This window comes from Schistocerca nitens, chromosome 5, assembly GCF_023898315.1.
Source record: "Schistocerca nitens isolate TAMUIC-IGC-003100 chromosome 5, iqSchNite1.1, whole genome shotgun sequence".
NCBI lineage: Eukaryota > Metazoa > Arthropoda > Insecta > Orthoptera > Acrididae > Schistocerca > Schistocerca nitens.
The window spans coordinates 703,791,461-703,805,850 of record NC_064618.1 but is presented as its reverse complement, the minus strand read 5'-3'; positions in this window follow the sequence as shown (position 1 = coordinate 703,805,850).

Here is a 14,390-nt window from a genome sequence, read left to right as displayed (position 1 = left end):
AGGCAATTTTAAGACTGCTCAGAAGTGATCACCATAGCATGGCGTCAGTTTAGAGACTAGTTTACAGCTGTAGGTACAGGAACTGGCCTTTTAAAATTGATTTAACAATAAAATATTAACTGAGAGTATACGTAGTGCAATTGTAGCCTTTGTAACCTTTGTGTTATGAAAATGTAATGCTAATTTACGCGTTTTAAATGTACGAAAGATGTGATTGATGAGTTTCCTATTTTGAGTTAAAATCGCAGTATTTTTCTTGAGATGTATACCTATCCTGGCAATTTGAAACTACATGGCAGACAGATATGACATGGTTATCCCAGTTGCAACTTACGAGAGCCTGATGGAAAGTAATTCTTCTTCAAATCTTTTAAACGAAACAAAAATAATTAAAATTTTACATCTTTATTCTTCCCGTCCACATATTTATTTCTCAACATAATTATCCTGTCGACGAACACATTTTTGCTAATGGGAGAAAAGTTTGTTGATACCGTCACTATAAAGAGGGAACCACAAACCACACCACTGCTTGCAGCGTTCTTCACCACTATCAAAGTGAAGTCCCTTGAGTTTTCCTGTAAGTTCTGGAAATAGCTGAAAATTGGATAGACGATAATCGACGACTGTGAAACCAAGGCGTTGGACTGGTGGAGATGTCGCTGCGCTCGTGTGGGGCCTGATTTTGTCGTGCTGAAAGAGGGGATGCTCCATGTGTGGACAAACTCTTCGAATGCGAAACTCAATTACAGCACGCTCTTCCTTTGGGGTTTGGTTGTTTTGGGGAAGGAGACCAGACAGCGAGTTTATCGGTCTCATCGGATTAGGGAAAGACGTGTAAAGAAGTCGGCCATGCCCTTAGAAAGGAACCATACCGGCATTTGCCTGTAGCAATTTAGGGAAATCACCGCTCTTCCTCACAGACCAACATGGTTACGTTACACACTGCTACGTTACACACTGCAATTTGGAGCCCTCTAGCGGAAGAGAGCTGCAAATATATAAATATGAAAAATGAATGTGTAGAATGTTAAAAAATTTCTTTATTTGAAAAGCTTTCAGAGTTTTCACATGAAAAAATTCGGAGGCATCACTTTTCAGCATGCCCTCGAATAAAGCGGACAACAGCAAAAGTACCGCCAGCACTGGATGAGAATGATGCCATGTCTCCTCACTCATTCTTGTCGAAGGATGCTCTCTGACTGGCTGATTCACTTTTATGGCAGTAAAATGCGGAACTGTGATTGAGAAATCCAAATGTGTCTAGCGCAGTTGGCTTATTTGTAAGAAAAGGTTTATGATTAAGGAAAGTGGTGCTCTTTACATGGTGAGAGGGTGACAGATATCAGAGTTAAAGGTCAAACGTCAAATTTGGTCCACAATGCCTGATGTTCTTCTTCTGTTCATGTACACGTCACACTTACAGCATCCAAGGCGAGTCATGTCACCCATAACCCTACACGATTAGGTGCACCTCCCTGTTCTAATAATCGACAGCACCGTCATGACTCGAATGAACGGTCAATAGATCTGGCACTTACACAGCTGTAACAATATTTATTTAAAGTGCATCAAAGATAAGCAACTGTTAATATAGCTGTAGAAGTACTTTTACCGATAAATAAATCCAATAAATATAATCGTTTCTACAAGGTCCCACTGGGCTACCACACTTCGACAGAATTATCATCCTGTCATATACAGACGTTCTGTACACCTGTACACCAGACGGAGATTCTTGGAGGGCCAAAAAGATAGGACTACAGAGAGAGAGAGAGAGAGAGAGAGAAGGATTAAGGATTAATTCGTGGTGTAAATATCACTGGACCCTTTTTACTTCTCTCAGCAACACCGCATTGCATTTTCTCCCTGAAGATTACTCCCCGTCAGTCTGGCGTTATCTCCCTCGGGACACGGTTGCCGTACGGGCGTAATTCTCGTTTTCGGAATACCACCGTTCTCGTAATTCATTCCGCTGTGTACAGGGAAGTTGCAAAATTCCCCTGTCTGTCGACTGGCACCGTGCAGTTTCGCCATTTTGAAGTTCAGTGACAGCAAACCTGTGGTATTTCGTTACGCGATCAGGTCCATCAATTATTCAAATGTGTCTGCCGTTGTGATGGTTGGAATGGATTAGAGGTAACAGGGAGCGATAGAGAATGAGCTGATACTAGGGGGAATGAAAGATTGGAAAAGTTACGGCGCATTGCTGATCAGGCATTCAGGGGCCAAAGTGTCCCGTGCGGATCCCCGGAATGTAAACAACGTGGCCGTGGCGCAGCCAGAGGCTCTCGTTTGCAGGCGTAGTTACCGGCGGCTGGGCGGTGAGTTTGTAGAGAGTCAACCGCTCGCGGTAGGTGAGTACCAGGGGCCTCTCTCCTTTGTTTTCACTTTCTCCCTTCTGAGTCTCTACCCAGACCCTCTCCACGCCGCTTCGCTTACGGTCTCCCACCCCTCCGGCCAACAAAAACAGCCGCGCTCATTTCACTTGGCGCCGCGCACTGTATTGCAGACTGCCGTGTCTCTCCCTCACTCTCTCCCTCTCCGACTCCTTGTTCTAGGAGAACACAAAGAAAATTTATTCCGGGTCCTCCACCGAGTAAATCTGCCGCCGCGCTGCTTGAATCTTTAAGTGCCTCCGGCAGTTCTGCCGAGATCAAGTGCCATTCAAGCGGAGTGCCTTGTGTGAAAATTTAAAGCTCCGAGTAGCAATGTATTCCGCCGCGGCATCGCGCGATGGCTTCGCTCCTCGTTGGAAGCCGGTTATTCATACCGACTACGCTATTTTTCCATAGCCCTCAGATAATTCAAGCCTCAATTGCCTGTAGATTGCCTTATTATGACTCTGGTAGTCTGCAGTTTATATCGGACGTAGCTATGGCTCAGCTACTTTCCTTTTATGTACTTCATTTTTATTGGAATATCATCCACTCTCCTTAACCTTATTCACGACAATGCAGTATTTCAGACTAAGGTGTGACTTATTTAAGAAAATAACTTTCAGTTCAATACATTTTATTCTACTAAAATAATTTGCAGTCTCTACACTGCAGCCAGCACACTTTCAATGGCACTGCTTCCAAAACAACCGAAACGAAATGGAGAAACGTTCAGCTCCTACCCGGAAAGACAGCCGCCTGCCATATTCAACTAAAAATAAAAATACGAGGTTATTTCGATAAATATGCTGGAAATCAATATAATCGGAATCGGTAGTAGTGCTCTCTGATCGTCTACATAAAAAATAGAAAAAAATACTTTTTACAAACCAATACGGTCTCCAGTTCACTACGGACAACCGCTGCTTGAATAATTAGTACCCCATGTAGTTAACTGTTACGGTAATGCCTTACAACCACAAAGTAAAAACCTCCCAGGCCGCGCGGGGTAGCCGCGTGGTCTGAGGACGCCTTGTCACGGTCCGCTCAGCTCCTCCCATCGGAGGTTGGCGTCCTTCCTTGGGCATGGGTGTGTCTGTTGTCCATAGCGTAAGTTAGTTTAAGTTAGATTAAGTAGTGTGTAAGCTTAGGGACCGATGACCTAAGCAGTTTGGTCCCATGAGATCTTAGCACAATTTTTTTGTAAACTTCCCTGTTTGCTCAAAAGTAAGCAACTGATTTAAAGCACCACAGTTTTTACAAATTTAGGGAAAAACCCAGTACTATAGCCTGTACTACAATTACTGTGACTCAAATAACACATACGAGTACATGAAAATTCAAAACACGTTCCGATGCTGCAGCTCTTAACAACGACTTGCACTCCTAATGTGAACAAGGCTATAAATATAACGTATCTGAGTAACCTATAAAGAATACGACATTCAACGCGAAATACTGCATTTAAAGATACAACAACTTCACTTCAGTTAAATCATGGAGTAATTGGAAAATTATCCCGAATAATTATTATTAGCAAACAAAAGTCAGAAATTTACTTCAGTGGCAGTCATTCCTCTGTTACATTTAGATTGCTGTTCCTTACTAAATACATTAATTTTGGAGCTAGTTATGTAAGAAAGGAAGTAACTATTATGGTGCTATTGTAAATGAATTCTGTGGGTCATTTATATAATATGTATTTCTGGGCTATTTCATTACCCAAACGACGGGTGTAGTTTGAAATAAATACAGGAGGTTATTTCAAATAATAATAACATGAGGATACCATTACATTAGCTTAACAATAATATCTGCAAAAATACCAATGGGTTATTAGCATTACAGTAACAGAAGATACACTGGCAATGTCTATCACATGCTAAACAATCTAGAAGACGTGCCATATAAACTGTAGAACTATTATTGCTGAAAATATATATGACATGCAGAAACCAAACGGTAGTTTTAAATTCAAATAACAACGTTCAATAAGGAGTCCCACAAAGATGTGCACTGGGACCATTCTTAATTATTGTGTTTGTGAATGACCTGCCCAACTTATTACCATATAAATCTATAATGTATCGTGACAACACTACTTTCATCACCTCACATAGTGAAGCGAATGTTGTAAAACAAATGAACAACTCAAAGATGTAAAAGGCAGCTCAGTGGTTCCATGAAAATAGACTTATTAAACAGAAACAAAACTGAACACATCCTCGTTTCCCTTAGAGATTATTAATAATGGATCAAATGAACTCAGACATTGAGTAAAATTGTTTGGCAAAAATCTAGACACTAAATTATGCTGGAATACACACACAGAGGTTCTGTGCAGTAAGTTGGCAAGAGTTTTATATCTCCTTAGGAAACTTAAGGATTGTATCACTAAGGAATGCATGGTTGTGGCATATTATGCCTTCTTCCACATACATTTGCATTATGGAATTTCTTTTGGGAAACTCTGCTGGGGTAAAAGATGTCTTCCTCAGGCAGAAGAAAACCATTAGATGTATTTTTGGTTTGAGCAAATTAACTTCTTGCACACAGTACTTTATTGAGCGCAAAATACTTACAGCCCCAGTCTATACGTGCTAAATGCACTTTTTCAAACCAAACAGAATGCCCGCATGTATGAAAGCAGGTCAGATGTGCACTCATATGGAACCATAAACGGGAACTTATTAGACATTCCTTGGACGCGTTTGAGTGAAGTCTAAAATAATTTTGTACATGCTGGCAAAACTTTTTTAACACTGTATCACATGGCACAAGGGAATTGCATGAGAATAAATTTAAAATGGTAGTAGAGATATGGCTGAAAGAGAGCGCATTCTATAGTACATGTAAATTCATAGGTAATGAAAAAAACATGATGATCTTTTATACAATGAAAAATGATGCTATATTAATATAAACATGATTGTGAACTAACAGAATTATAACTTATGACATACAACAAAATTTATCTGTGCAACCATTGTAACAAAACTAATTATGGATTCGTACAAGACATGCAATATCATTACATAAATATCTATATATTTTAACCTTTTGTGTAATCATTCGTATAACCATCTGTAGAATTATGTATCTACCTTTTATATACTTTGTGTAACCAACTGCATAATTATGTAACAAATGACGATGCCTTGTACAACACAAGTTTTCTACAGGCAAATAAATTCAACTCAATACAATTCAGTTCAATTCAATAACACACTGGATCCCCAGGTACACTTCTGTCTCGGCGGAAGTGGCTTTCTGTCGTTTTACCTGAAAATTTTATCGAACTGCATATGGCTTACTGCATTCAGTCTGCCTGTGTAGAGATGTATTCTTACATATACTCTGAATAGTTTTTAAAGTATTCAAATACTAAACACAAGCTCTTTCTCTGCTTCGCATTAAACAGACACTGCTGCTACATTCTACTCTCATTTTCTGTAACTTTTAAGATCATCAGCAAGCAAATGGGAGTCATTATCTTAAATGCTTAACATAACATATTACGATCATTTTGAACAATGATTGATTGTAGCCTTTTATACTTTTTATCAATCATTATAAAATCGATTGATTCTAGAAAAATAAGGAAGTTTTGCACTCTACCCCTAGACGGTCCAAACGCCCCCTTACTACCGCCGTATCATCCTCCGCCAATGACGTCATAGGACGCGGTACGGAGAGGCATATAGCCAACATATCGCTCTCCCAGTCGTTGTCGGCTTTCAAGACCTTGGAACCGCTACTAAATCGGTCTAGTAGCTCCTCAGTTGGTAAGAGTTGCACTTAGCCTCGTGGGGCCAACCTAGGTTTTCTACATTTCAAAGTCACCTTTTCATGACAAAGGACCACCAACGTCGTACTTCCAACTTCCAAAACGTTAGACACGTTAAAACGTATCGTATTCCCCAGACGAGACAAGTCATGTGTCTTGTCTCCTACACTCTGGTAGGTAGCACAGCGAAATACAAATGGCTCTGAGCACTATGGGACTTAACTTCTGAGGCCATTAGTCCCCAAGATTCGGACCTGCGATCGTAGCGGTCGCGCGGATCCAGACTGTAGCGCCTAGAACCGCTCGGCCACACCGGCCGGCAGCGAAATACAAGCTAGTGTTCAACACAGTACACTTCAAAAACTTGCCACTTCTTTGCGTTTCAGATTGTGCACATTCCACTTTCATCTAGTTAGAACGTTAGTTTGTAATGACAGTAGAGCTTTCTTTAATGAAGAAAACTTCCATCTCTATGTGAATCTACCGCTGCAGTTTTCCATGGATTCTGCGTAATCTTACTTCCTATATAGGAGAATTGGTCTGCTTTTCCCAATGCTGCGTCACTACTAATTTGATGTCAACCAAATCTGTACTCTCACTTGTAATACTGAACATCGCCTTTGTTTATCGTTAAGCCATGTTACCAACAAAGCATAGCGTCCAGTCCATGAAGTCATCCCTTGATCGGAATAAGAGGCCTTTTCCACCTGCGATGCTTTTCATTTATATGTTTCCGCTTTTATTCTGCTGCCGAAATTTTGTTTCTAAATTGCTCCTTCGACACACAAGTGAACGGTAATGGTGATAAATTTTAAGGCACGGGCATTAGGGCGTAGTTTCTGTGCGTAGAGTTTAGTCTCCTAATAGCTGCTGTTAAACCTTTGGATGTGAGGTCATGGTCCAAGAAACTCTTCTTGTTCCTGAAGTTTCGTCCAGGACTACGCTGGACATCCTCAGAGGGGCTCCCGCGCTGAGTCTTGACGACTGACCGGTCGGACGTTCGAGAGCGACATAAATACTGTACAAAAGGGGGCATAGTCCTAGTAACACGTGATGAGCAGGGATAATCCTTGTCAGAGACAAAACTTAGCTATCGCTTGTCGTCTTGTCGAAGATAAAACTGTCTAGTGATTCTGCAGAGCTACTGTCCATTTCACGCTAAGTTTCATTGCCTCCTCTTTCCTATTAAAATCATCCTGATGCTTATAAATTCCAATGGCTTCTCTACATTGTCGTGGATAATAATTTCAAGCTTTACATAAAATTTCGCTTTCAGAAAACTTCACTTCGTGGTTTCCTGACTGAACAGTTTCCTACTCTGCTACAGTTGATTTCTCTACTTTTCCTAGTCTCCTAATGCCGGAGTCTTCGTCAGAACCTACTCCCTGAGACCAAACTAAACACAACTTAGCGAGACAGACTCTACGTGTCAACATACACTACAGGCCATTAAAATTACTACACAAAGGAGAAATGCAGATGATAAACGGTTATTCATTGGACAAATATATTATACTAGCATTGGCATGTGATTACATTTTCACTCAATTTGGGTGCATAGATTCTGAGAAATAAGTACCCAGAACAACCACCTCTGGCCGTAATAACGGCCTTGATACGCCTGGACATTGAGTCAACTTGGATGGCGTGTACAGGTACAGCTGCCCATGCAGCTTCATAACATGACACCATAGTTCATCAAGAGTAGTGACTGGCGTATTGTGACCAGCCAGTTGCTCGGCCACCGTTGACCAGACGTTTTCAATAGGTGAGAGATCTGGAGACTGTGCTGGCCAGGGCAGCAGTCGAACATTTTCTGTATCCAGATAGGCCCGTACAGGACCTGCAACATGCGGTCGTGCATTATCCTCCTGAAATGTAGGATTTCGCAGGGATCGAATGAAGGGTCGTAGCACATCTGAAATGTAACGTCCACTGTTCGAAGTGCCGTCAATGCCAGCAAGAGGTGACCGAGACGTGTAACCATTGGTACCCCATACCATCACGCAGGGTGATACGCCAGTATGGTGATGACGAATACACGCTTCCAATGTGCGTTCACCGCGATGTCGCCAAACACGGATGCGACCATCATGATCCTGTAAACATAACCTGGATTCATCCAAAAAAATGACGTTTTGCCATTGGTGCACCCAGGTTCGTCGTTGAGTACACCATCGCAGGCGCTCCTGTCTGTGACGCAGCGTCAAGCTTAACCGCAGCCATGGTCTCTGAGCTGATAGTCCATGCTGTTGCAAACGTCTTCGAACTGTTCGTGCAGATGGTTGTTGTCTTGCAAACGTCCCCATCTGTTGACTCGGGGATGGAGACGTGCCTGCACGATCCGTACAGCCATGCGGATAAGATGCCTGTCATCTCGACTTCTAGTGATAGGAGGACGTTGGGATCCAGCACTGCGTTCCGTATTACCCTACTGAACCCACCAATTCCATATTCTGCTAACAGTCATTGGATCTCGACCAACGCGAGCAGCAATGTCGCGATACGATAAACCGCAATCGCGATAGGCTGCAATCCGACCTTTATCAAAGTCGGAAACGTGATGGTAAGCATTTTGCTTCCTTACACGAGGCATCACAACAACGTTTCACCAGGCAACCCCGGTCAACTGCTGTTTGTGTATGAGAAATCGGTTGGAAACTTTCCTCATGTGAGCACGTTGTAGGTGCCGCCACGGGCGCCAGCCTCGTGTGAATCCTCTGAAAAGCTAATCATTTGCATATCACAGCATCTTCTTCCTGTCGGTTAAATGTCTCGTGTGTAGCACGTCATCTTCGTAGTGTAGCAGTTTTATTGGCCAGTAGTGTAACTGTTCGTCCTGCTGAGCTTGTTTAAGTTTTACGCTGGTATCAGGATCTTTGTAGCCTCTGATGTTTCCAGCATTAAAAGACGAAACGTTAGGCTCAGAAAGATAGTTTGGCTCACCGCTTGACGTCTATAAAGCAAAATTCACCAAAGACGCTAATACCAGCCGTAAAGGCAGGCATTGTAAGACCAATAGTCTCTTTAATACTTTTTGCCACGCACTTGACTATCTGGGTCTTTTACGTTTATTACTTCCAGCGCAATTTGTAGATGGAGATTACTCGTTTGTGTCTGTAAATTTCGTCTTGTGCTGACCTATTACATCTCTATGTAGCTATTATACTCCATATCCGGTGTAATCTGTTTCTCATATTGCAGCATTTGTCCGTGTCTACAGTTTTTCTATTACACAGCTGAATTTTGAAACTGTGATAATAGTGAGGAGATCGCGGATATGCTGAGGCTCAGAACTGGATGGTGCAGACCCATTGGTAGTGTTCCACTGCCAGCCTCGGCTGAGGGGCCCCGAGCGCCTGTATTTCGCTGGTTCATCCGCCCCAGACTCACGCTCTCGTGCACTAGCCGGCAGGCAGCCACTGCCTCGTACGTGACGGCGCGACGCTCTGGTCCCGGCGCGCCTAATGTGCCTGCAACCCGCCGCGCGCATCGCCACACCCGGCGGCTAGGACGCGTCGCAGCTGGTGGCGCTGCTCGGCCTTAATAATGCACCCCTCCTTCTCCGTCGTCTTTGTTAGCGCTGCTTTTCGCACGCTGTTCTGCGGCAATACTGGCGAAGCACACCCTAGACGCCATGACGCTCTGCTCCAGTCTGGCACCGACGAGACGGTTCTGCATTCTGGGAAATTGCGTCGGCCTGCCGGGACCTGTGCAAACGCTCAGCTGACTAACTCAACTTGAAATGATAAAACGCTCTAGATGCTACAAGTATAGTGTAAATAATGATTTTAAGTACTCTACACAATTTCGCTTGTGATTCTCCTGAACGTAATCCTAATTCAGAAGGAAAACTTTGCTCGCAGTAAAGCACAACCTTTTTGTTTGTCAGAGGCAGCCCCATACACAGGAAATCATCAATGGGAGCAGACGTCTTCCGGTGAAAGCGTTAGTTGAGGTGATTGGCATTTGCCTTCGTCAAATACCTTTGAACTACAGTTTACTGTAAAATAGCCCCAACAATTTGCGAAAAGCTTTTGTTCTATTATCTTGCAACCTAGCAGTCATCATACGGCAGACATTTAATGTGCATAATCTGGCATAACGTTTCGTAAGAGGTAGTACTTAAAATGTATACTCTCGACGTATTTTGTTACTTTTATTGAGGCAGTTGGTACGCCATTATTGTGGTGAACTTCGAAAGAGACTATTTTAACGCTCTTTCATTTTTCTCCATTCATGTCCATGTTCACGTTTTCTAGTATCATCGTTTTCTGTGACACACTGTTCTCTGAGTTAATTTCTTGTTCAGCTGTGTTTAATATTCTCCAAGCCCAATCCTGGCTACAGATTATTTATTTTTAATAAGTAGCTCGCTTATATTTAGTTAATTTTGATAAACAGTAACCTGTTTTTCGTCCTTTCTCGTCCCTGAATGGTATCCATAAGCGTGATAGTAAGAGTGATAAGTTTTCAAATAAACTGGTTGTCGGACAGAAACTCATGCATAGTAGTACCCATTATCTAGCTTTCCTCCAAAGATATCTAACGAAGTAGTTACCTCTCGATCCTTAGCTTTTCCGCTTTTTACTCTGGGCAACGGCCTTGCCGCAGTGGATACACCGGTTCCAGTGAGATCACCGAAGTCAAGCGCTGTCGGGCGTGGTCGGCGCTTGGATGGGTGACCATCGAGGTCGCCATGCACTGTTGCAATTTTCCGGGGTGCACTCAGCCTCGTGATGCCAACTGAGGAGCTACTCGACCGAATAGTAGCGGCTTCGGTCAAGAATACTATCATAACGACCGGGAGAGCGGTGTGCTGACCCCACGCCCCTCCTATCCGCATCTTCCACTGAGGATGACACGGCGGTCGGATCGTCCCGGTAGGCCACTCGTGGCCTGAAGACGGAGTGACTTTTTACTCCGACCAGCAGGCTAGAGTGCTGCCAAAACCTGGTAAAAAGCTGTACTCGGGGCATCAGCCGTTGACCAGCGCGCTGTTTAGTTACCTTGGGATGTCCCATCGAGTTGTATTTCCTTACTATTCAGAACATGGTTTCGTATAATTTCATTTCATTCAGTTGCATTTAATGGTTATTTTTTGTTACTGAAATTTCCAAATGTTTCAGTTACTCCTTTAGATATGTTTGTGATTTTATTTGTGATGGAATTCCTACACATTTACAGCGTAATAAACGAACTTAACATTGCCTGTTTTCTGATGGGACAAAGCCACTAGCCTCCAACAGTTCCGCCTATTAACTTCAATCTCTGCTTTTGTCTAAAAATAAGTCTCTCTCATTTCGCGAACATAGTATTTCACTTGGTCAAGTATTTTAAATTAAATTTTCTGTATAAGTTTGTTAGTGATGAAGGATGAATTTCTGTGTCATACCCGTGTTGAAATCTGTAGCTGTTGGGCTGGATATTCGCCTTCAGCGCTCTACCCATGGTTCTCGTGTGTGCTTCTGTTAATTCTATCGGCGATTTTGAAATCGTTTCCCATGCTTTCGTGGCAACCTTCATGTCTTGTGTTGAAAGAAACTAGTTTGCTGTCATGGCACCTCCACTTAAAAGACCAAAGCGTTCTCTTTAGAGTGCATTGTGTGAAACACAGTTTAAATGAAGTTATTGAATTTATTCTCTGCCTCCGTCGCTGAGTGGCCAAAGGCGGCTGACTGCCACAAGGAGGACCCTGTTTCGATTCCCGGTATTGCCAAGGATTTTTACTTGATAAGACGACTGGTAAGGGCTGCACTTAGCATATTGAGGAGCTGCTCAACCGATTAGTAGCGGTTCCGAAGTCAAAAAAGTCGCCAACGACAGAGAGAGGCCACATGCTAGCCCACACGCCCGTCCATATTGCATCCACTGACGCTGTTGGCACAGGATGACATGGAGGTGGGTCAAGCCCGATTAGCCCGTCTAGGATTGTAGTTCGGTTTATTTATTTATGTATTTTTTTTAAATATCTTATGTTGAGCGCTATCTCACTGTCATTCACCCCTTTTCTCTTTTGTCTGTGTGCCACCGTGGTATTAGGTTAAGATCCTTAATTTCTCAGACACTCTACCGGTGTTGGATTGTTTGATGTGCTTTGTGCTGGTATTCATATTGTTGTAATAAACTCGTGTTTTGATCGTAACTGAATTTCTGTCTCCTTCAAAATGCCCATAAGTCATTTATTTCAAGATATAAAGTTATCAAATACTCTTCGCCGTGAATAAAACAATATAGTCTCCTTGCATCTGTATCGTATTTTTCTCATCCTTCCCTTGTATGTTCTAAATTCTGGCTTAATAGAGAATGTACGCTACGAGGAATGGATGACATACGACAAAGCAGACGAATGTTGTATGCAATAAATAAGTATACTACTAGCTTCCCCCTCTTTTGAGTCAAGGAGGAATAGTGTGACCGTATTTATATGGCAAAAAGTGTGTGTTCTATGATAATAAACAATTAGACACTCAAAATTTGTATAATATGTAATCGGAGAAATAAGAAAAAGTTTTTTACTCGCTAGTATTATCCGTATTACTTGATATCAGAATTAGTAGACAGCTTTTAAAATGTTTGTTTGACTACGTGTCATGTGGATAACTGTGACGAGTGCTTGTACAGTACACTGCCATGTTGCTATGGGTGAAGGAATGGGAAATGGTGACATTCGCAACAGCATTAAACAGACCTTTCAGTATAATGTCCTCAGTAGAAAGACGAATCGCCATCAACGTTGTCACATGCTCTCATGCCACGTGGCCCTGTGGAGAGACTTGAAGTTTAATTCAGGACGGTGGCACGAATTCTTACCATAAAGAACTTAGCGTTACTACCAGTCCTCCTCCACATCAACCAAGGGCAGGTTCTTCAGTAATCTGTTAACTATCTTTGGGTATGAAACGGTGTTATCGCGTGACCTTCTACTAGAAAGCGAATGTGCTTTCATATAGTAAATCAATCGTTTGTTTCGGATGGAGTCAATCAGTTTTTAATTAATCATGGACGGCGTTACTTGAAATAGTAATCAGTATGTAATCTGAGGTCAATGTAGACCGTGGAAAACATGGGGTGAAAAGAAGGGATACAGTAACGGGGAAGAAATAATTAATGCAGTAAAGTAAGAATGTACTGATTAAATTTGTCTTAAGTCGTTAAAGTTAAGAATGGCATGAGAACAAATCATAAGAAAACAAAAGGAAATCATATACGATGTGTGAACTAAAATGTGATAGTTTTCATGAGGAACAACTCATTATGACTCTAAACATAGTGACAGTAGTGGCGAGCGCGACCGATTTTGAACTTGGGTTGATGTCTTATAAAATATACAGTGCCTTAATCAGCTAATATATTCGTTCTAAATTGTGCCATCTAAATAATCATTATACTACTGATAATATGGCTAAGAACGAATTATGACAAACTATATTTAAATCCGGACAGAGTTATGGAATGAGTACTAGGTACATGACCTTATCTCTTAATCTTCTAGTGTTTACCTACATACACAAACGGATGAAAGTTTGCTGAACACCTATTAGTGGCGATTAATATGGAGTACATGTACATAATGTATAGAATAACATTACAGTACGAGGTGAGTCCACCGGTCACTTTAGTGACGGATACTTTCAGTGAGGTGTCTTAATACCTGTGGGGGAATGGCGGTTCATTCTTCACAAATAGCCGAAACCAGAGAAGGTAGTGTACCTGGATGGTGAGATCCTGGGAGGGGTGGGGTAGGGGGGGGGAACCCAGTTTCTAATCACAAAGCTGTTCTATGGAGTGTGATCGTGATACTGAGGCCAGTCCATTTCAGGAACGTTTTTGTCAACAAATCATTGCCTCAAAGACGCTGCTTTATGACGGGATGCACTGTCATATTGATATAAACAGTGCTCAAACTGTTCCCCTATTCCGCCCAATACAAAATGTTGTAAAATGTCTCCATATTGTTCCGCATTTATGGTTGACTTAACGGCAGTAAGGAGATCGCAGCTTAATTACGGAAAATATCCCCATGCCGCCGTACCACCCCTCCCATGCTTCGCTGTTGGCACTACATATGATAACCAGTAACGTTCTCCGAACATTCACCAAACACAGGACACTCCATCGGATTGCCATAAGGTAGAACGTGATTCATCGCTCCAAATCACTCGTTTCCAATTATCCACTGTCCAGTAGCATCATGTCGCTTCGCACTAACTACAGGAATGTGT